This window comes from Carettochelys insculpta, chromosome 2 (genome assembly GCF_033958435.1).
Source record: "Carettochelys insculpta isolate YL-2023 chromosome 2, ASM3395843v1, whole genome shotgun sequence".
NCBI classification, from domain to species: domain Eukaryota; kingdom Metazoa; phylum Chordata; order Testudines; family Carettochelyidae; genus Carettochelys; species Carettochelys insculpta.
The window spans coordinates 121,715,604-121,743,386 of NC_134138.1; the positions used below are offsets into that span (position 1 = coordinate 121,715,604).

General features: G+C 44.2%; 1 long non-coding RNA gene across 2 annotated transcripts in view; it reads right to left on the minus strand.

The window, feature by feature from the left end:
• Positions 1-285: 285 nt before the first annotated feature.
• Positions 286-27,783, minus strand: part of LOC142009500 (uncharacterized) — an 82,123-nt gene continuing 54,625 nt past the window's right edge. For both annotated transcript variants that reach the window (XR_012644499.1, XR_012644498.1), the window contains exons 5-7: positions 18,378-18,615; positions 17,041-17,311; positions 286-2,010 (exon numbers count right to left, since the gene is read on the minus strand). This is a non-coding gene — a long non-coding RNA (uncharacterized LOC142009500). The remainder of the gene's footprint in view (positions 2,011-17,040; positions 17,312-18,377; positions 18,616-27,783) is intronic.

Below are 27,783 nucleotides of genomic sequence, written 5' to 3' on the forward strand. Positions count from 1 at the left end.
AATGGCCATTTGCATGGCCATTTCGAAGTTTGGGGCTAGTGTAGACACGGCCATAAACATTTAAAAAGTACTGTCTGCTTAGTAAGAAGTGAGGATGGAATGGCCTCGAATTGCAAGTGATTGGGACCAAGGGGGGAAAAAAATCTCCACACACTGCTTCTGGCATACAATACTGTAAACAGGTTGCATAGTATGTTCTGCCTTTCTACCACATTGCAATTCAAACACGGCTCACATATGGAGTATGAATGTTCTTGTTCAAATTCTCATAAGGTTTTTATTCCCTTTGCTTATTGACAAAACAGTAAAAAAAACACTATGTTGAACAAGTTTTTTTCTACAAGAAAACAGTAATTTGTCAGAATGATTGAATAAGCCATAACTCAGTGGAACCACAATGATATTACCATATGGTATATAACAGAGGTAGAGCATAATGCTGATATACAGAGAAAAAAAGGTTTTGGTTGTTTTTTTTTCAGAAGATGCCAGCTCATAAATGGTACACAGTATTACATGCAGAAAAAATTTCCTTGAAAAAGATCATAAGGAACAGTCAAAAGACATTCAATGGGGGTCTCTCCATTTTTCCTCTGGATATGACACAAAGAAAAGAGAAACCTAAATGAAACTAAAAGGCAGTGAACATTGACTGTGATACAAGAAAATACTTTGCATCAGTGGATCCCATTGCCTCAAGATGTTATTGAAGCCAATACTTTACCTAGCTCACAAATAGCATTATTATAGGGCAAGCAGTATGTGACAGAGCCAGAAGATAGCCAGCAATGGGTTTGCAGAATGAATAGAGAATCCAGTATTGAATGGATCCTCATGCCCTGTAACAGGAATGGGTGTACCACACACACTGGCCAATTCACCCCTCCTATAAACAGGTTTGAAGGAATATCTAACTTGCAATCAGATGGCAGAGTGTAGCTCATGAACGGATAGCAGTGAAACTCCATTAGCATGGTCTTCACTGCACAGGCCTGCCTGGAACCCCAGGTAGTGTTGCCAACTGACTGTAGAAAACCGAACACACTCTGCCCCTCCCCTCAGGGTCTGCCCCTAATCTACTCTCCTTCTCTGAGGCCTTGCTCACCAATGCGCTCTCCCACACCTTCATTCCTTTTCACCAGGCTGGGGCAGGGGCTTGAGGTGCAGAGATGAGGGTTCCAGCCTGGGGTGATGGCTCTGGGGTGAGGTCAGGGAAGACGGGTTTGGGGCACAGTAGAGGGCTCTGGGGTGCGGAAGGGGGCCTCAGAGTATGGGAGGCGGCTCAGGGCTGGGGGGTTTGGCATGCAAGAGGGGGCTTAGGGCTGAAGCAGTGTTGGGTTGCAGTAATGGGTTCAGGGTGTGAACTCTGGTAGGGGGCTCAAGGCTGAGGAAAGGGTCCTGGTCCAGGAGGGGGTAATCACCAGGCAGCACTTATTTCAGACAGCTCCTAGAAGCTGCCAACATGCCCCTGCAGCTCCTAGGCACAGGGGTTGCCAGGGTTCCACACTCTGCCCTGGCCTGCAAGCACGGCCTCCAAAGCTCCCCAGCAATGGGAGCTCTGAAGCCAGTGCTTGGGCCGGGGGCCACTGCATCCCTGGCCACCCCTGTACTCAGGGCCCTCAGAGGACCTGCTGGCCACTTCTGGGAGTCGCATGGCACCAGGCAGGCCCACTGTGCTGTACACTGGAATTTCCAGGGCCTGGTCAGCAGTACTGACAGTGGGGTCCAATTTTGACTGGGCATTCCAGTCAAAAAACAAAATAAACCAGATGCTTTTCAATCCTAGGCCTGGATAATTACTTGGGCAGTTAGCCAGAGCTGAAGTCCAGGCTGCTACAGATTCCCTGCTGTTGGTATCACCACTAGCCAGATTAAAGGGAGCCCCTCTGCATCTCCATGCTGCAATCACACCAACTGCAGGGGAGACAGGCCCTAACTCAGATGATGTCCATGGAGTAGTACCTATTTCTGCCAAGACGGACCCCGGCCACCTCTCTTCTGTTTCAGCATCTATAAAATAGATATTTGTACAATTAACCCACAGCACAATTCTGCTAGCAGGTTTTCTTAAATAATGTTTATGCAGAGTTCAAGAGCTACAGTATTCATCTGTACAGGTAGGAAATTTTCAGGACCTAAATCACTTTTTTAAATATCTGACTGATACCAGAAGCAATAAGGATAAAGAGGATTGAGTGTGATTATCTACTGTATACATATGTAAATAATGAAAATTATTTAGATGAAGACATTTTTGTAAAAATGATTTCATTTTCTGTTCAGAATTATAAGGTAGTTGTGGCTAAGCAAGATGACTTTCCAGAAATAGCAGTAGAAATTGTGGTGTTTGTCATTTTTAATGTTGTACTCCCCACCACTAAACTGACTAGCTTTGAATGAATATTCTCTAATCTGCATTTATTCTCTTGCATCTGTAGCTATTATGCAACACGTGCTGAAGCTGTGTCTGATCATGCATAGATGCTGTTCAGAGTACACGACTTCCCTGGAGGGTTTTTCTTTAGAGAAGGAAGCAGACTATCATAACTGGTGCAATGGTAAAGAAAACCCAAAAAGTGTCCAGTCGATTTCCATTTTGGAATATGAATGCCATTCATGTGTCACAATGTTAATAAAATCAAGTAGAGCAGCAGTCCTGTGCCAAGAACTGGGAACAGACTTCCAAGAACATTAAGGTAGGAAACAATCATCTCTCTTCCATTGCTAATATTGTCCAACTTAATCTGAAGAGAATTCAGAAGAAAAATTTACAATATTCTCATCTGTGCGACAACAATTTCAAAAAAAAGTATGCTCTTTTCATTTCCAACCCACTTGGCCTTCACTAGGTTTCAAAGGATAAGATAATAAAAGTAATTTCGTGTAAAAAGCAAAAAAAAACCAAAAAAAAAAGGAAAAAAAAAACCTTCAATTTTACCACAAACAGTCCTCACAGATGCTAACATGATTTACCAACTGGACATAAGATGGTCTAGGAAGTATTTTAATAGTAAATACGAAGTTACATGGCTCATGGGCTTATGGTTGTGTTCAGATGGAGACCTCACTCAGGGTTCTATATTTAGACCTTAGGATTTTATATTTAGGTCTTACCATTTTACAACTTATTACAGTACCATTTACAAGAATGGACTTACTTTTGTTTTTTCTAGGGGCATGTAGTCCAGTTGGGGGCATAGCCCCATCTCCTCAAAGTCGGTGGGTGGCCAGTCCACCCTCACTACACACTTGGGCATAGCACATGGGGAATCAGCTGGATGACTGGTGTTGCAAGAACAGCCCTCAGACATATAGTCAGGCTGAGCAGTTAGCCAGCAAACCCAGGCCCTAACTGAGGGTGGGGTAACAAACAGTCAACAAGCCCAGGCTCAGGGCAGAGCAGCAAACAGTTGGATCTCCTAGCTCTGACAGCGAGCCAGCAAGTGCAGGCATTTTGCCTAGGAAAATGGAGAGAGACTGCCACCGCAGACTGGACTGTCTAGGGGATGCAGGCTCACCTCCTCCTCTGTGTCCCAGCCCAGGTCCCTAACAGTGGCAGACTGGTCTGGCACTGGGTCCACAGGGATCCTGACCACAGCATGCAGACTCGCTCATGGGCATCGTTTCAGCCAAACCAAGGTCAACTACCCTGGGCCATTTTATAACTCCCACTTCGGGCATATCTGGATTAGAAGCAGGTCCTCTGGGTTGTTGGGGGCTAGAACTTCTGTCATTGTTGGTAGCTCCTCTGGGTCAGGGTCTGCCTGTGGTCCCAGAAGTCCTGACTTGACCTGGTCTCAAATTGAGGTCTGCAGCAACCTCCCACCTCAGGGACTCAGGAGGAGCATCTGGCCCCCATGGCAGCTGGACCCCAAAAGAGCTCCTGGGCCTGCGTTTTACACTTCCTGTCCTGCCTCCTGACAGGATGGTGCGCTGGGGCAGGGCTCTGCCCAATAGGACTCAGGGAGCTGTTTCTCCTCCTCTAGGTCTGTGGGAGGTCGCTCTGCCTCACTACAGTGCCAAATAGGAATGAGGCTAATGGGAATTTCCTTAAGTAAGGAACACGTACAAATGGAGCAAGAATCTCAAGATTTGGACCTGTAACAACAGTGATCAGATAAAAGCCTGAGACAGGTCAAACTCAAACCTCCCTTGCTGCAATTTAAGCTGATTACTTCTTGTCCTATCATCAGAGGTTGAGAATATTTTTTTCTCCCTCCTCCTTGTAACAACTGTTCAGTTACTTGATTGAGCAGGGAAATGACAACAGTTTTCTTCTCCTTTTCCAGAAAGAATGAACATACCCACTCCATTCAATACTCCCTCATAGATCACGGTTTCTAGACCTTTATTTTTGTTGCTCTTCTCTGGATCTTCTCTAATTTGTCCACGTCTTTCCTGAAATGTGACTGTACTTCCCTGTGCCGAATATGGGAAATCTGGTAAAACTACTCGTATTCAAGCAAGGTCAACGGCAGTGAGAACTGTGCAGCACAAATGTTCAAATTAACATTGAGTTGACCAAGAATCCGTTAAAAAGAAATACTGCATAGTTGAATTGTATCTATGTAAATGTTTTATTTTTGAGGCTTTAGAGCTCACACAGGAAGAGGTGACATACACCCCTTTCCCCCACACACAGAGAGAAGTGACAAACACATTCCTATACACCTTCCTCAAAGAGAGGTGGGAAGGGAAGGGGTGACCGATTGACCTAACCCTCCCTTCCTGGTCATCTCCATATTCCATCCCCAGTGCCCAGGCAGGCACGGACCTGCTCCTCCTGTTACCTGGTGACGTCTTACAGAGGCAACATGTAGGTGGAGGAGATGCAGGGTCACATTCCCTTCCTCCCAGATTTGCACTTGGGTTCAGCCCAGAATGTGACCAGGAGCAGCTTTCTGGCACTGTGTAGATGATCAGGAATGGGAGCTACTTCCAGCTACAGGGAAAAGAAAGCTGCTCTGGCCTGTGCCTGTGCAGAGCCCATCTCTTATTCCCTTCCTCCCCAGTCCTGTGGCTAGAAGCACCTTCTCCCTTCCTGCCCACACAGGAAGGGAGAAGTGGCTACACTTGGCCAAAATTTCGAAAGGGCCATGCTAATGGCCAAATCAGAGAATACTAATGAGGCACTGAAATGAATATTCAGCAACTCATTAGCATGATGCCGGCTGCAGTGCTTTGAAAGTGCCACATTTTGATTGTTCACAGCTCATCTACACAGGGCCCTTTTCTAAAGGCCCCCGCAAACATCAAAATCCCCTTATTCTTATCAGCACCTCATTAATATTCTCTGATGTGGCCATTAGCATGGCCCTTTTGAAATTTTGGCCAAGCCACAGTGTCAAAAGGCAATTAACAACCCCAGGTTTCTGCTCTCCATTGACATAATAGGACTTCCTGTCCAGTCCTTCCTTCCCCTCCCGCCACTACCCACACACACTACAGCACAGCCAGGCAGGGGTTAAGTCTAAGGATGCAGAGAACGACCGGGCACAGAACCTGACTAAAGGGACTGCAGCAAACCCAGCTAGACAGGTGTCTTATCACAAGAGTGCCAAGGGAATCGAGCAGCCCAGGTTATCTGGAGGCCAAACTCAGAGTGGGGAGTGAAGGGGCTGCTACGTCGCTATCCCTGCTCAGAAGCTCATGTTGTTCTAGGGTCATGCTGCTCCAGGGAGAGACAGGACTGCTTCGGCACTCCCTGGAAGTGGCATAGAGCTGACGGTGAGTGTGGGGGCAGCACTGGGAGTGCACCCCACCTGTCACCTCTGATAACTACGATGTCAAAGATTTATGGCAGCATGTTACCGTCCAAAGATTCACAAAACCCAAGCCATTCTGCAGCACCTTAACGACTAGCAAATTTACAAGGTAATGAGCTTCCGTGGGTAAGACCCACTTCATAAGATTTGGAGAAGCCAAAGATTGTTCAGCTCCCCACATTAGTTTGTTGGTTGCCATCCAGTTTCCTGAGAACAAAAGTCCTCTTCATAACACCCATTGGCACTCATCAGCATCCTTGCTGACAGTCTCAGGCAAGCAGTGCAAGCTGACAGAATAGGACTAGGTGTGTAATGATACCCCACTGCTAGGCACAAGGAATTAATAGATGAGAGGAGACAGAACTGTCTTGTAATGCCAAGGGGTGATCCCCTCCCAGTTAACGATGTGTTGACACAACAAGCAAGGGGTGATTCCTAGCATTTGTGAATTGAGTGAGCAGGCTGACGGACAGTCGTACTGTAGCAGTGTTAAAATGCACAGCAGCGACAGACGCTAGCCACTGTAAGTATGTTCTCGCAGGATTCAGGTGGGTTTGTGCTTGTCCATCCTACTGCCCTTGCTACCATAGCTACACAAGTATTTTTAGCCTGCTAACCTGGATGAGTGCTACCATGGCTGTGTCTCCACAATCTGGGAATCACGCCCTTGGCTCATTGTGTAGATGTAGCCTAAGACCAGCAGGAGAAATGCAGGGGAAGGAAGGTGCCATCTGTCAAGTGCCCCTGCCTTACCTCCTCCCATAACCCACCACTTCCACACCCCACTTCTTCCCACCCTCCTCCACCTCTACCCACCTCTTCTGGTGTGTGTGGGGCAGTCCCCACCCTCTGCTGCAGTGGTGCAGCCTAGGAGTAGCTCAAGCTCCACCGCGCTCAAGCTGTGCTGCTCTGGGGAAGGCCCCCACACTCACTGAAGCAGCTTAGCACTGAGAGTGAGTGTGGGGGAAGGACAATGCTGGAAGGGAGGCATGTGCCCCCTAATTTCCCATGCATCCCTTAGGTATTGCCTATGGAATGCACGAAGAAGCTTGCAATGCCCCTGCTTAAGTACCACGCTAAACTGAGGTAGCATAGGAGAGTTCCTTGTGCCCCAGCAGGTGTGGAACAGGGCACCATATTTTGGGACCTGCACCCAATTACCCTAAACCTGTACTCTCCTTGATGTCGTGAATTCCACAAAAAGACATTTTGTTCCCTCAAGCGACGCAGAACTCAGCTAAGCATATGGACTGCTCGAGTACACATGCCCCAGAAGGCTGAATACTGAGACAGTATATCGTTTAGTTTCTGTGGTGTAAATATGTATAAATTTATACGGTGTTAATTTATGGCATGCAGTGCAGAAGGCTGTGCGCAAGTCACATTGCATTCCGTCCCCCAGCTCTGCTGAAATAATTCATCTCCTAGTCCTTTTCCCCCCATGTTTTCCTTCATCTCGCCACAGATGTTTGGGCAGCTTGTGTTAGAAGGGAACGTGTTTTAGAAGTACATTTAGGAATGTAGGTGATGAGAATATCAACTGCAGTGTGTGTCTACAGCTTAAAGGATTAACAGCCCTGGCAAATACTCACTGATGGCTCAGTCCTGCATTTTAAGTACACAGAAATACATCACAGCATAGCTTGTAAAGTCAACACCTGTGATATAGCCATTCTGTGCATAGCGGTCTTCTGTCTTTTGGGTTGGCAATCCAGTTGCTTTCATAAATACTGCATTCAGATACCAAGCCTAAATAAGTTAGCTGCTGTGCTTCAGCAGGAGACGGTTTTTTAAGAGAATGGGCACCTGCCTATTGAAAAGAAAAATCAGTGCTAAAAAGCCCAGTCGTCTACGTCGGCTTAGCACTCAAAAGTGAAAACATGGCTGGTCCTCTTGTGGTTATGGCACCAAACAGAGAGATCAATCCCCAGCTCTCTCAGACTCCTTTAGTCTGAAAGTCACTTCGTCATGCTGGCCTTCAGTTCCCCATCTACAAAATGGGGATAACAAGACTTCCTTTCTTCTACACATTGTCTGTCCTGTTGGTTTAGATTGCAAGCTTGTTGAGGCAGGGAGTATTTTTAATTGAGTGTCCAGTGGTTAGAACTGTAGAAACCCCAGCTGAGCTTAGGGATCCTGGCACTACCGCTATACCAATAAGAGTGCAGGAAATTTTCATGGGGCCATCTTGAAAGCTTTGTGGACTTTTTAACTCTTTCTGACAGAAACACTCTGTCATGGAATTATGAACAATACAGTGTAATTTAAGTAGCTAATCACATCTTGAAAAAGTGAATAGGAAATAGAGAGATTCAACTGTCTGAACTCACAGGCTGCTGTGTTCAAAGTGTTCAAATAATGGACAAAATTAAAGTACATTGTAGAAAATTAGTGACATAAAAAGAGCTAAATTCATCAGGCAAGTTGTTCAATACAAAAAAGTCACCCTGATTTAAATTTAACAAAACATAGCTTTGTGGAACTCTTCAGGGATTGCCACTCTCAAAGATGTTTCAAAACCTAACTTCCCTTGAAATCAAGGAAATTAGGAACCTGATCTTCGAGGACCTGCCTCTATAGACCAATTAACAGATTTTACTCCTCCTTATGGAGGTTCCCATCTGTAACCAATCAAGCAGGCCTAGTAGTCTTCATTTTCTAAGCAGATTTAGAAATAAGTTATTTTAGTAAGTGGAAGAATAAACTTATTCAGAACCGTGTGTGAAGTACCACGACAGAATGAAAATTGATTTTCTAAAATGGGAGAGAGAAATACAGCATGTTGAGACATGTGATGTGCCTCTCAGGAAAGCAAATGTCATGTCACACATTTTATTCCTCCTACTGAGGCATTCCACAACCTAAATAGCATATCACAGCCTAAAAGTTAGTTTATGATGTGCTCTTCACTATATCAAGAAGCAAAAACTCTTATATAAACTTACATTGAAATCTGGACAATGCAGAGTACACTGAAATGTTGCAATACAATAGATCAAATACATAGTATTGCTCGGGTACATGCCAAATATGCTTACATAAGACAAATTGGTTTGGACAAATTCTGGCAATTCAATTGCCTTTTCCAGTAATAAACAGCTTGGACTTGCCAGAAGCTCAGACACAAAAGTCCTTTGCTCTAATCACTAGACACACTCATTCCATTTATTTCTCAAGATCAAATAAATACTTTATGTAGGCCAAACTACGAGGTGGCACATGTGGCTTAGCTCAGTCTCTTTAACCAGTTAGAGATCAGTAGCCAGTCACATTGTCCAATTCACCACTGGAATATGAATGAGAAAAAGCTCACCCACGTTTTATGGATAATACCTCTCCTTTATGAACAACAAGAAGTCTTGTGGTACCTTATAGACTAACAGATATTTTAGAGCATAAGCTTTTGTGGGCAAAGACCCGCTTCATCAGATGCATGAGTTGGCGGGGTGGTTTCAGAGGGGTATTTAAAGAGCGGGGTCCTGTATTTGCTCTGATCCATCAGACAGAGACAAATATCTAAAAGACCTTTACCAAGTTTTCCTCAAACTACAATACCCACCTAAGGAAGTGAGGAAACAGATGGATAGAGCCAGACAGGTATCCAGAAGCCACCAGCTACAAGACAGGCCTCACAGGGAAAACAAGAGAACACTATTGACCATCACATACAGCCCCCACCTAAGGCCTCTCCAACGCATCATCAGTGACCTGCAACCCATCCTGAACAATGATCCTTCACTCTCACAGACCTTGGGAGGCAGGCCTGTCCTCGCCTACAGACAGCCTGCCAACCTTAGACAAACCCTCACCAGCCACTACAAATCACAAACCAGTGACTCTCGGCCTGGAACCAGCCCCTGCAACGGTCCTCGCTGCCAACTCTGCTCACATATCTACACCAGTGACATCATCACAGGACCTAACACCCAACTATACCATCAGGGGCTCCTTTATCTGCACATCTACTAATACGATACATGCCATCATGTGCCAGCAATGCCCCACTGCAATTTACATTGGCCAAACTGAACAGTCCCTCTGTAAAAGAGTAAATGGACATAAATCAGACATCAGGAGCAGTAATGTACAGAAGCCTGTGGGAGAGCACTTCAGTCTCCCTGGACACTCAGTGGCAGATTTAAGGGTGACAGTTCTGAAACAAAAAAATTTCAAAAATCAAATGGCGAGAGAAATCTCTGAGCTGCAATTTGTTTGCAAATTTGACTCCATTAACCATGGATTAAACAGAGACTGGGAGTGACTTGCAGCTTACAAAGACAGCTTCTCTGCTCTGGGTGCTAATATCTCCCCATTAGACTCTGACAAAGGCTCACATCCCCCTGTCTGCTCTGACTTGTTTTTTTCCTCTTTTGATAAGTACTGTTGATATTGGTCCATTTCCACCTTGTTCAATAGACCTTGTCAGTTCTGGCCCTCCCTCTTACTGGAACCCCACTCTTCAAATACCCCTCTGGAACCACCTCCCCCCCATGCATGTGATGAAGAGGGTCTTTGCCCACGAAAGCTTATGCTCCAAAATATCTGCAAGCCTATAAGGTGCCACAAGACTTCTTGTTCTCGAAGCTACAGACTAAACATGGCTACCTCTTTGATACTTGTCACCTCTCCTTTATTAGCTTAACCTTGGCACCAGTATTGAACAGACAGCTCCAGAAGTTTTACTCATAGCATACCTCTCAGAATCACTCACACGTATGCCTAGAGTGCATTTGTATGGAGTGGCAGAGCCCACCCCAGCCTGTAACGAGATGGAGCTTTGGGTCAGTGTGGGAAGCTGCCTTTCAGACAGATGTTGCATATAAATTATCAGTGGAAGTTGCACAGGGAGATTTAGCCCATAATATGACGGTCTTATATTTCAGCATTTGACACATGACTTGCTGTTTACACTAATGCAAATGACTCACCACCAATGCTAAAAATATTCACATACCCAAGATCTAACCGGCAGCCTTCACCTGGCCTCATCCCCACAGCATTTGGTGGCTCCACTCAGCAGATTGCTAACAGCTGTGCTATGCCTTGCAGGTCTCTCTTGCCAACAGCTAGCTACACTTGGCCCTTTTGCACTGCCAGTCCATCTCCAACCTACGCCTTTTCACCCAGAAACCCACGTCTCCAAGGAAACTGCCTTTAATTCAGTCCAGTGTTCCCAGCACACTGGCCTGCATTCCTCCTCCTCCAGCTCTCTAAAAGGTGGATTGCAAAGGCAATGCAAGTGTTTGCAGTTTACAGCTCATTTATGATTTATAAAGGCAGCATTGCACTGGTTTCCCACCCACTTTGTTTTCTGAATGCAAAATAATGGGTCCTGGCGTCTCTTTTTTAATGAAGATGAATTATGTCAACCTTTGGAGGACAACCCTGGAGATTCCTCAAAGCTAAAGCTTGTCCCAACCAAAATTGTATACTCTTGAATTTTGGTAGGCCTATATCCAAGTTTTGGGCCTATATATCATCCGTACTGAAAACTGGTTCTGAGCAATAGAGGCTCTCTTGTCTCTAAATTAACTCCTTTCTCCTTCTGATTTAGCAGTTCACTAAAATAACCAAAGTCTGCTAAAAATATTTTCTCCTTTTTATCTTAGCGCCGTCTCCTCAGCTGCTAGTAAACACATACAAGTACACAGTCCTGACAACACTTCCTTCTGAGCCCAGTGCTCTTTAATTCAGTTTTTAGTTAAGTAGTCCCCTTTAACTCAGTAGTGAGCCCTACACCCAGACCAAAGCATTTGTAAATCAGAATCAAAATCTCAAGCAGATTTTCTTTAATGATTTCCTTACTTATTAACAAGCTTGCACTTCATTTCTATCCCCGTCAGAAGGAATTTCCTTTTGTCCTTTCCTCCTGGTTACTTTGTTTTTTCTTCTGCATTCTCTTATCAGCTGGAGGGGAAAAAATGTCTTGCCAGAAGGTCCAGATTCTCTCTTCCTTGCTAAGCAAGAGCTCAAAAAACCTAGCCGTATAATTATCTCAGAGAAAAGGAAAAACTAAGTCACAGCTTCTAATATTTTCAACCATCCAGTGAAGCGGGTGTCTGCCTACGAAAGCTTATGCTCCAAAATATCTGTTAGTCTATAAGGTGCCACAGGACTTCTCGTTGTTCTCGAAGCTACAGACTAACACGGCTACCTCTCTGCTACTCATCACTAAAAGGGCATTCACAAGGAGCCTGCACTTTCCTCTGTTTGCAGGGCCACAGTGACATCACTTGACAACTGCAAAGTCAGTCTAGCAGCTCCATTTGTCCATCTGTTCAGGGAAGTGAAGGGAAACAAAAACCACACACACAATGTAGGACCAAAGGCATTCTGTCTCCTGTCTCTCAGGTGCTGGTATTCCTGCAACTGAATTCAGGGAAATCAGCAGGGGCCCTCACTCATTTCTTCAGCAGTGCTTCTGCGTAGGCTGATTTTACTATGGACACATAACACACCTCAGGAGACATCTATTCAACAAAATTCAGGTTTCCTAACACTAATATTTTGTAAAGCTTATTTCCACTACCGTTATGCATTTAATATGTATTTCATTTGTACGTGTGTAGTCTCCTTAGTATGTACAAACACATACCACAAGAGAGAGGTCACTATGGCTTCTTTAAAAGCAGATTAGAGAATCCGTGCACACGCTCCTTATACATTTCTTTTTTTGTTGGCTTGATTTTAATGCAGCAGAGCAAAAGTTACTCTGAGGCTGCATCTACACTATGAGCTAAAATCGATTTATTAGCGCTGGGTTTTATCCATTCGATTTTGAGCATCCTCACCTTCCTGCATGCTCCCCGCAAAATCAACTTACTGCTGCCACACACAAGTATCTTAAATTGAGTGCTGCAACAGTGCATTGTGGGAACCTATCCTATAGTTCCGAGCCCCATAGCATTCTGGCTATTTTCACTGGTACAGCTAGGGAAATGAGTGCCCCACAAGTCAATGTGGGTATCTGACAACATCTTCCCACGTTTCATTCACTCTTTTCCCTGCTGTGTTAAATGTCCCTTTTTCCAGATGGGGGTCTGACTTGCCTTTATAAGAGATGTGTTTTTGTAATTGAGGGGAAGAGAGGGGTAGTAAACCTGTCCCAACTGACAGGCTTTTGAAAATGGGATGCAAAAGGAATGGAACTTCGCAGGCTTGGATCTGGATTTAGGCCTCCTGGCAAAGAAGACCCTCAGAAGATGAATATGTTTAAGTAGACACAGGTGCTACACTGAACACTGCAATAAATCATTGAAACAGTTACAGCTCATGGCGGCTAAAAGATGCCCCACTACAGCCAGCCCTGAAAATAGTGACCTTCCAGGGAGACCCACCACCTGCCCCTATTAAGAGCACGCCTAGGTTTTGATCTAGGTTTGGACCTGAATCTGGATTTAGGCCTCCTGGAAAAGAAGACCCTTAGAAGAAGAATTTGTTTAAGTAGATGTGGATGCTACACTGAAACTGAAATGAGTCATTGAAACAGTTACAGCTCAGGGCAGCTAAAAGACCCCCAGCTGCAGCCAGCCTCAAAAAATTGTGTCTGCCAAGGGAGACTTCCCCCGGGGCTGCTAAAAGACCTCAGACGATAGCCGGGTGTGGACCTGCCACAAAAGATCCTCACTGCGAGCCTTATTTTGAGAACTGTGGTAATTGTATAGCTACTACACTGTTTTCATTGAAACAGTGATGGCTTGGGGTGTCTAAAAGACCCTGGGCTACATTCAGCACCCAAAAATCAGGACCACCAAGGGAGACTTCCCTGAGGCCGCTGAAAGACACCCTGCTACAGCCAGCCCTGAAAGTCACAATGGCCGAGGGAGACTTCTCCCAGGCAGATGAAAGTCCCCTGGCTACAGCCAGTCCCTTGGCCTTTGGATAAAGCCCATTCAAAAATTTCCTCTCAGAGGACAGCCACTCTAGTGACAAAGTATTTTCTTCTGTTTCCCAAAAATTGTGACTGACCAGGGAGTCTTCCCCTGGCTGGCTACAGGACCCTCACCATGCACATGCTGCCTGGCACCTTGCGCAGCACATCCTTTTACTGGTTCGGGGTCAAGCCCATGTGATTCAGCTGGGCACGGGAAAGTCACAGACTGTGTGACACTTCTGGGGGAGAGAAGGGGGGGATGTGGGGGTCAGGACAAAATGAAAGTGGCTGAAAAGAAATTTCTCGTCCAAGCACAAGCACCCCCCCCCAGACTAGGTACCACATGGTGTCACAGGGCAGTGGCTGCACCAGGCAATGCAGGAAAACAAAAAAAAAGACAGCTAGCAGGGGCATACACAGCCACACGACTAGCAAACAAAAAGAAAGAAGATTTTCAGCCTCTCATGACTCTACAGCCACAGGCTTCCAGGTGCCAAATTGTAATGATCTTCCTGTTGCCTAATTCCTCCACACCTGAGAGTAGTGGAGATGGAAGAGGCCAGAGCACAGAAGTGTGGGGCACTGTGGGGCACATACAGGACATGAATGGAGGCTAATGAATTCGATTTAAAGACATGGCACGTCCTCACTACCCTTCATTCAGAACTTTAAATTCAAATTGAACACTACACCCATCACGTTACTATGATACCTATATTATGTTGATTTTAGTGTTCCATAAATTGAGCTAATGGAATTTACAGTGAGAATGGCTCTTGGAAAAATCAGGCTAATTGACTTAAAATGGATATTATCTCATAGTGCAGACATAGCCTGAGTGACATTTGCTTGATGAATAGTTCAGCCCCTTCAGGGACTCCATCACTCAGAGATGTGGTTATCCGCCAGAGTATTTTTTGATGCATTACATTGTATTGACATAAAGGTATTTCTGCTGCTTCTTATCCTTGTACTAGAATAACTGAAAAGTGAGAGCCAGCATTATCCTCACAACTTTCCTCTGAGGAAAGGGGTGAAGATTTCACAGATGCACAAACAGATACAGAAGTAAAGTGACTTAATCAGGTTTTCCAAGCAGGTAAATGACTGCATCATGAATAGAATCTGACCCGCTAGGCCACATTTGCTAAATAAACTGCTTGCTGCACAACTGAAGTTGTATAACTTGTTTTTAACTAAGCTGCCCATAAATCTGGCTGACACAGATTGTATGTGGTATAATAAAACATTTGCCTGCCCTTGAATTCGTTTTATACTGTGTAAGAGATGGATAACATTAAGCTTACAGGAGATAAAATTATGATCCTCTGCCACGGTGACAGACGGTAACTTAACCACAGGAAGTATAGCAATTAGCTTGCTCTGCAGAGTACAAATTACAAGGTAATCTTATGCAATTTGAAACCATTTAGGATCCTTGGCATTATATACCTGGATCAATTTAAATCTCACAAGGTGCTTTCACTTTTACTGAAAAATGCATCTTCTCACTTTCTAATGAGATACAATGCATTCCTACACAGCCTGGCCTCATTGCATGATTTTTGTTTTAGATTAGTTGGTTGAACTACATTAAACTCAGGAGGGCTACAATGGCAAAGAATGAAGTCTTGGTGACCTTAGTGTCCACCTAAGGTTACCCTAAGTGGCAGAAAACCATAAAATGAGCTTCTCTGAAGACAGAGGCTTAAGACTTCCAACAACTCAGACATAGGTATGTCAGTGTTGATTTTTAAGATTCATGTGGGATTCTTTCATTTTACATCCCGTTTCAAAGACGCCTGCTTTTGGAAGAGCGAAGACAGTACTCTGTGCATGTTTGGGCAGGGAAGGGAAGTTGACAGCTGCACTGCTTCGTCAATGCTCCTTAGATCCGCAGTGAGCTTTTCAGCCACCAGAGTCCTCCTGTACTTGACAAAGGTCCTTACAGTTCAGTGCTTCTTCCAGCTGTGCCTCATTAAACAATTTAATACTTTACATTTTGACTGTAGAACTGGAGAGGTTTGGCCCTGAGCCCATGATGACTATAAGTACCAACACACTTTGAACTGATTTATTTTGCATCCTCAAGCTAGGATATGGCAAAAATCGTAATAGAAAATTCCTGTAACAGTGATGAACTCCCCTTGCTTGGCTAACTTGAACTTTTTACTATCTTCCTTTTGTCACTCTAGCAACTGCTTTACATTTTAAGGACTGTCTTTACACGGGGAAAATAAAAGTTTTGGCAAAAATTCCTCAATATTTTACCGCTTGACTTCAATTAGACCAGTATTTTGCTCTAATTTTTTCAGAATAATAACCTGGGCTGGTTTAGATGATTCTCAATGTCATTTCTAGAACCATGTTTCAAGAATTCTGTGGGCAAGTCTGTAGTTACTATTTAAAAAACACTGGAAACTTTTAAAGAGTTAAGTCAATCAGTGGTACTTACATCCTGTGCAGTAGATCTTAGCTTACATGGATCTAGCCATATTTTCCCTCTTTCCTTTTTTTCTGCTACCAAGTGGCAAAATACTTTTTGGTACTCTGAAAACCATGTTTTAATGCTTCAGTGTAAAAGTTTTGTGCACCTTACCTCAACCCTTCTTGGGGATGGAGGGAACCAAAGTATCCCTCCTTGCCTTTTGTGAATTTTGACAGTACTTAATTTTTTTGTGGATTCTGAGGCAGAATACGGAAAGATAGTTTCTATTATAAAACCTGACGTGCCCTTAACAATCAAAAAGTTAGCGCTGCAAGAGCAGAACAAGGGACTAATACTTGTTATGTGTAAGTATCCTTGTGTGTATGGAAAACAAACCATGACCCCTGTCCTGCAAACATTTCTGCACTTATATGGCTTCATTACTGTGTGAGCAGTCACCTCTACTCAGAGTAGTAAAATTAAGCACGGCACACAAATGTTTGCAGGGTCCGCACTCCTGTTGTAAGCAGATTACAGAACTGTTTTATGTCCTTTTTCATTAGCATAGTTCCTCTACATAGCAATATGCAGACAGCAAGACCTTGGTTTTGGCACTGAAATGCCACAACGTGGTACAGACTGGAAGTGTGGGGGGGAACAAGACCCCCTCCACCATACACTTCTGCAGTTCTTTTTAAGAAAAACAGATCCAGAGAAGAGCTCTTCCCAACAGGAAATTCCCTGCATCTTTCAGGTACTAGAGAAAGAGGAGGTGCAGGTTGGGGAAACAAAACAAAACAGAGTATTATCATCAGCATGCAACCAGGTCTGCTGGCAGTTCTGGTTGAAAACTGGAAAGGAAAAAAAAACATGTAGTGCTGAAAAGTCTCAGCAGCCACAATGCACCAGCTTTGCTTTAAGTGGAGTTTGGCTAAGCCAGAAAAGAACATTAGCATATTTTTAAAGACTCAAACCTTTATTTTCAGTCCTCTCCTGAAGCCCACAAGCAAAAGCTGAATTTTTCTGCTTGTGTTGTCATCTAGAAGAATTGTATGTAGCTCAATTGCTCCCCACATGCCATGTGTGATTTGAAATTAATTCTCCAGGCCTTGTTCCCTGTTTTTTCTTGCTCTGTCTGCTTCTCCTTTCTCTCCCGGTTTTAAACTTTCCAGTTTTGCAGGGACAGTGCAATGAATCCTTCAAGCCCATTCACCAGTACAAAGCCTTGAACCCATGGAGATCTGCCTGTTTAAGTGAAATATTGATTATTGTGAGACACCGGCCTAAAATTGTGAGTATTGGACTCCCTACGTTGGGGGGTGGAGGGCAGAAGGTTGTTACTTAAAGTCCCACCATCCTCATCCAAGTGACTGTGCAACAATCTCAGTTTTCATTTTTAAAAGGAAGTTTCTAGCCTTCTTGGCTGCTCAGAAAAGCTGGAGGACTAGGGGCACTAGGAGGAAAACACTCAAAGACACATAAAAAGACTTAACGAGGTCTAAAATTTTAAAGCCAGTCATGATTTTTGGAGGCCTGGCTCGCTTGAAAACTTAGGGTTGATGATACTGCCATGCCACATTGGCGTTGCTGTAATTAGCACAGGGTCTCAAGGTGCATTCAAGTTTCCCTCAGCACAAAAGAGGGAGAGCTGTCAGCAGGATGTTTTCTCCAAGAGGAGCCCTACTTTATGGAACAGGTCAACATTGTCTAAAAGACACCAGATCTCTTGTCTTTCAGTGTACACAGCAAGGCTTATCTTTTTACCCTGGCTCTGTCAGAGGGAAGGGGCATGATAAGGGTAAGCGGAGGGAGTGGGGTAAAGTTTATTTATGTTTTCATTTCACCTTTGGTAATTATCTGTTTTGTGGTGCAAAACAGTTGTTAGCTTAATTCTCCCCACACTAGCACTCTCTCTAAGTTATGGCCAAAGTGCTTATAAAAGCATCTAGGCACTATTTATGCTAAATAAAAAACAAAATAAAATAGCTTTTCTGACTCCCCCTAGCATAAGTTGCAGATCAGTAACAGGTTGCTCCAGTTATACTGGAAGACCCACAACAGGGGAAGGAAAAGGTTAATCACCTAAGATTATCTTGCTTTCTGTAAATTTCTCAATTTTGCAGTAAAGAGCACCACCACCACTAAACTGAGCATTCTGTTGCAGCTTTACTGGGACTTGCCTCAGTTTCTCCCCTCAGAGAAGTCATTTACAACAGTCCAGCAAGGAAAAGCCAAACACCATTTTTCAACTAGATCTCTCACTTTCATGAAGCCTTTGGAAAGGCTTCCACAAAAATGTAAAGGTTCTTACCTCAGGGTCTAGGTAAGTCTCAAAACAAGATCTCTAGGTTCCAGCAGAATTTCTTCTGTTTTAGTACCTCTAGATTTTCTGCTGCCTAAAGAGAGCTAGTGTCTTCCTGTTTGCCAGGGTTTCTCCTTGCCTGGAAAGCTACTACTGTATCTAGTTCTGCCTCCTAGGGAGCTTTTTCTTCTGAGGAGCCTTCTTCAACCAATGTCCCTTTGAGCTTCAAAGGAACTCTTCCTTGGATCTGGGGAAAGAAATCAGAGTACATGACCGAAACACGTCATAGGACCGATTGTTAAGCAGCCAGCATCAACAAACACTACAGGAAACCTTTTACAATGAAATGGGCATTTAAGGGTTAAGAGGCAGTGGGCTGTGTTACAAACCATTGTAATGAGCCAAAAAACACTCTCTCTGCCGAGGCCAGCGTTTGTAGTGTCTAGTGGAGTTGCTAGGCTTGCCTTTTGAAGGTGTTGTGTAGGTTTCGTATGAGGATAGGTACCGAGAAGCCAGATAGTGACTGATCCAGATAGTGACTGATCATTCCGAGAAAAGCATTTGCCCACGGGCTGAGGTGATTTTTGTCTTTTATCATTTTGCTGCGTGAGTTCATTCAGGAACACAGCGATCTTCTAGTTTCACCCAGGCCATTATTCCCAGGACATCTGATGCACGGCCTGAGGTACAGGACATGTTGAGATAGGCATACGTAGGCCCCATGAGTCTTCAAAGGTGTGGTGGTGGTGTGGTATTGATCATTGCAGCAGTGGGGATATGTCTACAGGGTTTGCTACTGTCCCCAGGTGGACCTGCGTTGGCTCATTCCCTTCAGTGGAGCCTGTCACAACTAGGTTTGAGCATCTAATTCGCTTAAAGGGTCGGCCCTACAACAGTTGTTTTGTTTTTTTTAAATATAATTGCAAAATCTGCAAGTGAACAACATAGTGCTTATGAAAGACACAAAGAACTAGTTAGGACAGGAAACCACACATGCTTTTTCCTTGTCTCTCTCCACTGTATCATGCCTGAGGTCTCTGATTAAAAACAATTTTATTTCTGAAGTAAATTCACAGCTGAACTGGAGTTCCCAAAGGTGAAAAGGAAAATAGTCAGTGCCCTAATTCTCTGCCACCTCTGCCATTTTCAGCATTTTAGTTCTGGAAATTCTGGTTCCTTTGCACTAAAGTGGAAGTAAAATGTGACAGCACAATTGGCTAATGAACAAATTGAGACCATGCATGGTTAAGCCCAAATTGTATGTACCTTTTATATTCTGTCCATCTATAAATACTATTGTATTCCAACAATTTTAAAGAGGAAGAAAGCAGGAGACACTCTGCAAACCCATGCTGAGAAGAGTTGTTGGGGTTTTTTTGGTTTCTTTGTTTTGTTTTGTTTTTAAGTACTAGTACAGCACACTATGGCCATGTCTACCCTAGCCCCAAACTTCGAAATGGCCACGCAAATGGCCATTTCAAAGTTTACTAATGAAGCGCTGAAATGCATATTCAGCGCTTCATTAGCATGCGGGTGGCCGCGGCGCTCGAAATTGATGCCGCTCGCCGCCGCGTGGCTCGTCCCGACGGGGCTCCTTTTCGAAAGGACCCCGCCTACTTCGAAGTCCCCTTATTCCCATGAGCAGATGGGAATAAGGGGACTTCGAAGTAGGCGGGGTCCTTTCGAAAAGGAGCCCCGTTGGAACAAGCCGCGTCAATTTCGAAGCGCCGCGGCCGCCCGCATGCTAATGAAGCACTGAATATGCATTTCAGCACTTCATTAGTAAACTTCGAAATGGCCATTGGCGTGGCCATTTCGAAGTTTGGGGCTAGGGTAGACATGGCCTATATGTTAGACACTTGGTTTGGCATAAGTGGTATGGATAAAACAATAAAATCAAGTACTCTTCAATGATTAGTCAGAGTTTTCTTTATTAATTAAAAGAGGTGACTGAAAATGACTGCATATTTTCACTAGAGATGATCTTATGCCATAGCCATATAACTGTTGTGCGTGGCTGAGCCATGACGCCCAACACACATCATCTCTCTGAAAATTACATTCCAAAGAGTGATTTGTTTTGCTAGTGCAAACCAAAGGAAAAAGGAATCTGTAAGCTCATTGCTTGGTTTTCTGCTTATTCCTACAACTACACAATCAGACCTATGCACCTTTCAAACAAAAATTGTTTGGCAATCTAATAGTTCAGTTTATATTAACCAAATATCTTCCTCAAGGATGAGGTACAAACAAGATTACAGATATTTTTCATGTGATTTTGTGTGTGAGAGAGTGCGCTAAGATTTTCAATAAAACAAAGCAAAGCCCACTTCTCGTATGAAGGAAGGTGAATTGCATGATTCCTTTTCAGTTCCTTGTCCTTTTTTATCTATGGCTATGTCCTTACTAGAGGGTTTTGTGAACAAAATTACCATTTTGTTGACAAAACCTGCAGAGTGTCCAAATTCCCAAGGGCATTCTGTCAATAGTAAGTCGACAGAATTCTGCACGTTTATCGATAGTTGTTCCCTGCTTGCCACAAGGGAGAATGCCTCTGCCAACAGAGATCTGTTGACCAAAAGCCAGTCTGGGCATTCTTGGAGCCTTCCATCAACAAGAAGGTCTTCCGGGACACTGGGCAGCCCTGTCTGCTGTGCTTCTGGTTGGCTGTCTTGCTGATAGAGCAGCCGGGCAGTCCAGTTGCTCTCTGTCAACAGAGCGGATCGCTCTTTCAATCCACTTTGGTGGTCTGGACATGATCTGTCGAAAGAAGTTTTGTCGCAAAATATCTTCCAACGAAAACTTCTGTTGACAAATCACTCTAGTCCAGACATAGCCTGATTGGTAAGGGCACTTAGTATGAGTGGACAAGCCAAATCAATGGAGATTAGCAAGAAGGGGGAAATGCACTGAGGATAGATGACACCTTGGCTTGGAGGTGTCTTGGCTGAAGGAGTTGATATTAATTAGACTAAGTCACACGGGCTGTGTCTGCACTATGTCCGTACTTCGAGGAGCAAAGGGACTCTGAAGTTGCCCAGGCACTTCAAAGTACTGGCAGGTGAGCCGTGGCTACACGGAAGCTGACACTTCGAAGTTGAATACTTCGGAGTTGCCGCGGGGGAGAATTAGCTTAATGAAGTGCTGCATATGCACCGCAGCACTTCATTAGTAATCTCCCGACCCCCTACTTACCATGCTCCCTTCAAAGTAGGGAGCTAGTGTAGACACAGGCAGAAAGAGGAAAAAAGCTTAAAAGTCCATTCAGAATAGTGCCACCTGCTTGAACAGACTGATGTGACAGCAAGAAGATGGTAATTTTCATATTTTCATCAATACCAGACTGTGACATATACTTATCTATGCTGTGGGGTAACCACAAGCACTGAAACAAACATGCAAGAACATTGGTGCTTCGGATAGGACTAACATTAAGTAAATAAAAACTGAAGGGCAGATCCTCATCTGATGTAAGTTGTCATAGTGCCATTGAATTTATGCCAGCAAAAGATCTGCCTCATAGAAACCAGCTAACTGCTTAATAAGTGCTCCCACTTCAAATTGTAGCTTTTGTGTTACAGTTCCTTAGATGCTACAGTAACTGGTACACTAAAAATAGATTAAAGCACAGACACTTACACATTCAGAAGTTTTGCCATCATTTACAGTGCCATTGTGCCCCCCGAGCAACATCCAAACAGTCATGTTACAGAAGTTGTAAACGCTGGAAACTGTCAAAATTTTCTGGGCTAATTATTATTTTAGTATTTGTACAGCAGCCGCTCAGTTGTGGGGCATCCAGGAACCGTACAAACACACGGGAAGATGAAGGAACCCCAACCAACGGTTCCTCTGAACTCTTCCAATCCATATGCAGATTTTTTCCGTACATGTGCAGAACAATTTTTTATGTGCACTGGGGCACGTGCAAACATGCATCACCAACAGAAACAAAACCTAGCTGTGGGCACTCTGCTAAACAGCTGGGCAGCATTGGAATCTCTCCTGAGTGGCTGCACAAGTGTGCAGCTTGCAGGGAACACTGGTCCCAGCTGTTTCACCCAGGCCTGCTGACTTAAAGTGGCCCAGGACTTCTTGTCACCACCACCGCTACTGTGGGAGACCGGAGTCCCACACCCTTTTAACTGCTGCTGGAGTGCTGTGCCTTACACTCCATATGCTTCTGAAGGATGCTTGGGGGCTGCCACAGTCTGGGTGGCTCGGAGGGCTGGCTGCCTCTGGCTCCACTCCTTCTATCCGAGGCTCCACCCCTTCTATCTGAGGCCCCACCCCTTCCAGGAGCAGAGAGCCAGCCCCCCCCCCGAACACACTTCTTTGCCCAGTGACATGCACAGGCTGTCGGCTCTCCTAGTTTTACTTGCCATAGGGGTTAGGATGGGACCAGGAACCAGCATACTATCAATTGAAAACCTGCTTTTGGATGGAGGCGCCTCAAAATAGGTAGAAAAGACAATAAAATTCAATTCTTATTTGAAAATCAATGGGACTGGAGCACTTTGGAAAATTTGAAAATTTTACCCACAATCTTTTTCTTTATTTTAGACACAGAACAGCTTCAGACACACTGCTGGGAAAAATATAATAGAAACTGCAGCATTAATTCAAAATGAATAGGATAGCAACTCATAGCTTTTCAATATTAAGGCAGACCCTGTCTTTGCTGCCCAGCTATGGGAATGTATAGATGTTAAAATTACCCACCAGAAGATCTTTATATTAATGTGAAATTAATGCACATGGGTAAATTTAATTAGAATAATTGATTATATTGGTAACAGATTTAAACAAAATGTTTTTTAGTTTCCTTATAGTCCTCTGTGCACACAAAAAAATCATGCAATCAGAAAAGCATGTGTGTTTGCTTTATGGCTGACCAAAAGACAATCATCCTACATCCATAAAACCCAGCAGTGATACATATTTCACCATCTTACAACTAATGGATTGGATTTTTTTAAGACCCTGGGTGACTGAGCATATCAGAATCCAGATGGTTTCAGTAACTCCTCTTACGTCTGCTGGTGGTGTCAGTTTACTATGTCTAATACTGCTGGTTTTATTAGTAACAGTTAACTCTCTTTTCCCCCTCCCTTCTTCGTTTGGTCCCTCCCCCCAGCTATATAAACCCTGGATTCTAAGTGTCTGCTCCAGTCATCTAAGGCAGTGGGTCTTACCCACCAAAGCTCATGACCTAATAAATTTGTTAAGTCTTTAAGGTGCTATAGGACTGCCTGTTTTTCATCTAATACCTGACACCTTTCAAAGACCAATGGAGGAAACATGTTTCACAATCTCTTGCTAGTCATTCGTAATCTGAGAGCTTATCAGATAAATGCTGCACACAAAAAAAGCTAGGAGGATCACAAACGACTGTTTTAAGGATTAAGTCTATTGTCTTACTTAAGGCTCATCTATACTTACCACTGGGTTGACACTCTGATGGTCAGTCTTCCAAGGTTTGATTTAGCATGCCTAGTATGGCCACACTAAATCAAATGCTCAGGGTGCTGCTGTTGTTCCTGGTACTCCTCAAAGTCATGAGTATCAAAGGAAGTTGACAGGAGAGTTTCTCCCATCAACCTTCCACTGTGGGAACGGTGCAGAAAAATTGATGCAATGTACATTGACTCCAGATTCAGAGTTGTGTATCTTACATCAATTTGTCCCCAGTATAGACCTGGCCTCAGGTAATAGTCAGTCATTAGAAAGGACTGCAGGGTGAGGTCCTTTATGTAGGCCCTACTTTAGATACAGCACTTGGATCCTGATTTTCATTTACATTAAGCTATTCTAATCATGTAAAGGGCCCTTAAATTTAGGGTGGGTAGAATTAGAATTTGTTTTTAAATGTCAACTGATAATATTGCTGTTTAAGTTTTTTTGAATTTCAGTATCAATGATCTAACTATTGTTCACACAATTTACTGAAACTGGAAAAAATTGCACTGATAAAAACAGAAACAAATCCTTAAAAATAGAGCTTTATAACCATTAAAATACAAGTTGTCAATGTCACATTCCAGAATACACAAATATCCTTAAAATGAACTCTAATAAGTTCTCAAGCAGTATTTGTCTTACTTAGCCTAACTGTACATGTTGATTATATTGATATAAGATATTTTTCTGAGCGACAGAGTGCTACACTTTAAAGTACAAAAGAAATGTGGAAACCATTCAAGAGACACAGAGTCACAGATCACTTAAGTATTTTTCCCCTTTAAAACAGACAAACACATTTACTTTCTGTTTTTATTAGCAAAAACTATGGGCCAACTTTTGCTCTCAGTGAAAGGGGTTTAAAACCAGAGTTACTCTGATGAATCAGATTGCTTCCCTGAGAGCAGAATTTGGCCTTGGGTGTTAAGCTGGTTTGAAGTTCACATACTGCAGAACGACTAATTTTATTCACGTAGTTATCTCTATATCAGTAACACTGTACGTTTATAGGAGTTGTTGGTAACAACACATCCTGTACATATATATAGCTCCACATTGATATTTGGGAAATTAAAATATCAGAAATGTACTATGGACAGTAAGACCACTTAACATAAAAGGTGAAATTTAATAATAAATTTAATAATAAATTTAGCACACAAATAATAAGACTGTTAATAAACTCTTAGCTCAAGGAGATGTAGCACAGTACTCTAACTACACTATTTTGAAGTGACTATCAGATTCCCATTTAAAATAATACCATTTATTAGCTTATAATACTTTGTTGGCTGTCTTGTTTTCTTGAACTGTAAGCTCAGTGGGGCATAGACTGTATCAGGCCACATCTACACTGGTCTGCCCTTCTGGAAGGGGCATGTTAATGAGCTAAGGGGAACATTCAAATGAGGCACAGATTTAAATAGCTCATGCCTCATTTGCATATTCCCATGAGATCTCGCTTCCAGTAGAGCCTTTTCTGGAAGCCAAAGCTGCCACAGGACCCTTCATTGCTGTGTAGGCAGAGTTTCTTTGAAAGGAAACCCCTCTTCTGGAAGACCCCTTATTCCAACCGTCCTTATATGGCAGCTTTGGCTTCCAGAAAAGGCTCTTCCAAAGCGAGATCTTGTGGGAATATGCAAATGAGGACTGAGATATTTAAATCCACGCCTCATTTGAATGTTCCCTTTAGATCATTAGCACGCCCCTTCCAGAAGGACGGTCCAGTGTAGATGCCGCATTTGTGTATGTACAGCATAATGGGTCTCTTATCTTGTTAGGCACCTTTAGAATTTATGGTAATTTAAATAAAACAATTAGTAGTGAAAGCATTGTTATGGCTGGAAAGCTAAACATTGAATATGATAATCATTCTCTTATGACTTACATGATATACTTTTACCCTTTGCAGTCATAATCTACACGGACACAGTTCCAGTGAATATCAGCTTGACCCTCTTCTAATAATAACTGAGGAGCATCTTAGATGTCAGACATTTATAGTTGCCACTTTAATGGTCCAGACTGATGCAGTTACCGAAAATGTTATTCCATCCTGGCAACATCAGTGAAGTCAGAAGCAGTCATTCTAGGTTAAATTTAGTGTTCTCTGTCAAAACGAGATATTGAAATATTCAGGGACTATTTGTATATGTGTGGGGGGAAAATGTAAGTGCTAGAAATGATTCACTGTCAATATCATCAGAAAAAAATATAATAGCCAGATTTTGCCGGGCTTGTTTCGATTGAGTTCTTTGAAAACAATCCCAGTGAAAACTCTGGATAATTTGACATCAGTGAGACTCCTGGTGGAATAAAATATTACTCATTGCGCGGAAAGGTGACAGAATGGGGCCCTAAATATTCAGCAGAATCAAATGTGTCTTCTAAAGGGTGGGGATGAAGCCTGCAGCTTTCCATTTGGAACTCGCTTAAACATCAAATGACCAATTTCTGCTTTGTTCCTCAGGTTTCTCTTGTCAGCTCAAACTGCAGTTACCCGCTTTAGCATAGTCAGCTCTGAGGCAAGTGTCTGATTCTCCTGGAGTCAGATTGCACAGTAACAAGGACTCGCTGGCAGTCTGGGACAGTAAACAGTTCTCTCATGTCCAGGATGTAACACCAGGACAGATGATAATAAATAAGTCACTTTAAGAGCGCTATGAAAAATGATCCATTACGTAGCTTTAATGAAGCAAATGTCATACTGGAAAAGACTTCTCTGACTGCTTATAGAAGATTACAAGAAGTGTCGAGCTGGGTATTTCAGTGCACTATTAATACAGCATACTGAACTTATGGGTGACTTACTAATGTCACCTAAGCTACGTCTACACGTGTATGCTACATCGAAATAAGCTATTTCGATGAATAACGTCTACACGTCCTCAGGGCTGGTGCCGTCGACGTTCAACGTCGACATTGGGAAGCACCACATCGAAGTAGGCGCTGCAGGGGAGTGTCAACACGCCAAAGTGGCCCACATCGAAACAAGGGTGCCAGGAACAGCTGCAGACAGGGTCACAGGGCGGACTAGCACTTCCGGGGCAACAGCAAGCCGGTCCCTTAAAGCGCCCCTCCCAGACACACTCGGCCTGCACAGCACACGGTCTGCAGAGCCACAGGCACGCACACCAGTTGAAGCAGTATGGACCCCCAGCAGCAGCCGCAGCAGCAGCAGCAGCAGCAGCCGGAGGTCCACACAGCCGCCCCTGCAGGAGCAGTGCTTGCCCTGCTCAATGCTATGCAGGAGGCAGCTGACCACCTTTTATTCACAGAAGAGGATCTGCCCCCAGGGGAGGAGGAAGCAGCCCCAGACCTTGCTGCCCTCTGACCCCCCCCGCCGCACACGCCGCCGGCTGTGGAGCTACCCCACGAGCACCGACTGGTGGGAGCGGCTGGTGCTCGGAGAGTGGGACGACGACCGCTGGCTCCAGAACTTTCGCATGAGCCGGCAGACATTCCTGGAACAATGCCAGTGGCTCACCCCCGCACTGAGGCACCAGGACACCGCCATGCGGCGTGCCCTTATGGTGGAGAAACGGGTCGGCATCGCCGTCTGGAAGCTGGCCACTCCAGACAGCTACCGATCCATGGGGCAGCAGTTTGGCGTGGGCAAGGCCACTGTCGGGGCTGTCCTCATGGAGGTAAGAGGACCGGGGTGAGGGCAGCCCTTGGGGGGCAGGCATCCCTGGGGTGGAGGGCCAGACACACCCTGCACACCCCTCACTGGCGCTCTCCCATGTCCTTCCCCTGCAGGTCATCCGCACCGTCAATGCCCTGCTCCTCCACAGGCTTGTGTGGCTTGGGGACCCGGATGCCGCCATCACAGGGTTGGCCAGCCTGGGCTTCCCAAATTGCTTTGGGGCTCTGGATGGGACCCATATCCCCATCTGTGCCCCAGAGCACAGTGGAGGACGCTTCCTGAACGGGAAGGGCTACCATTCTGTGGTCC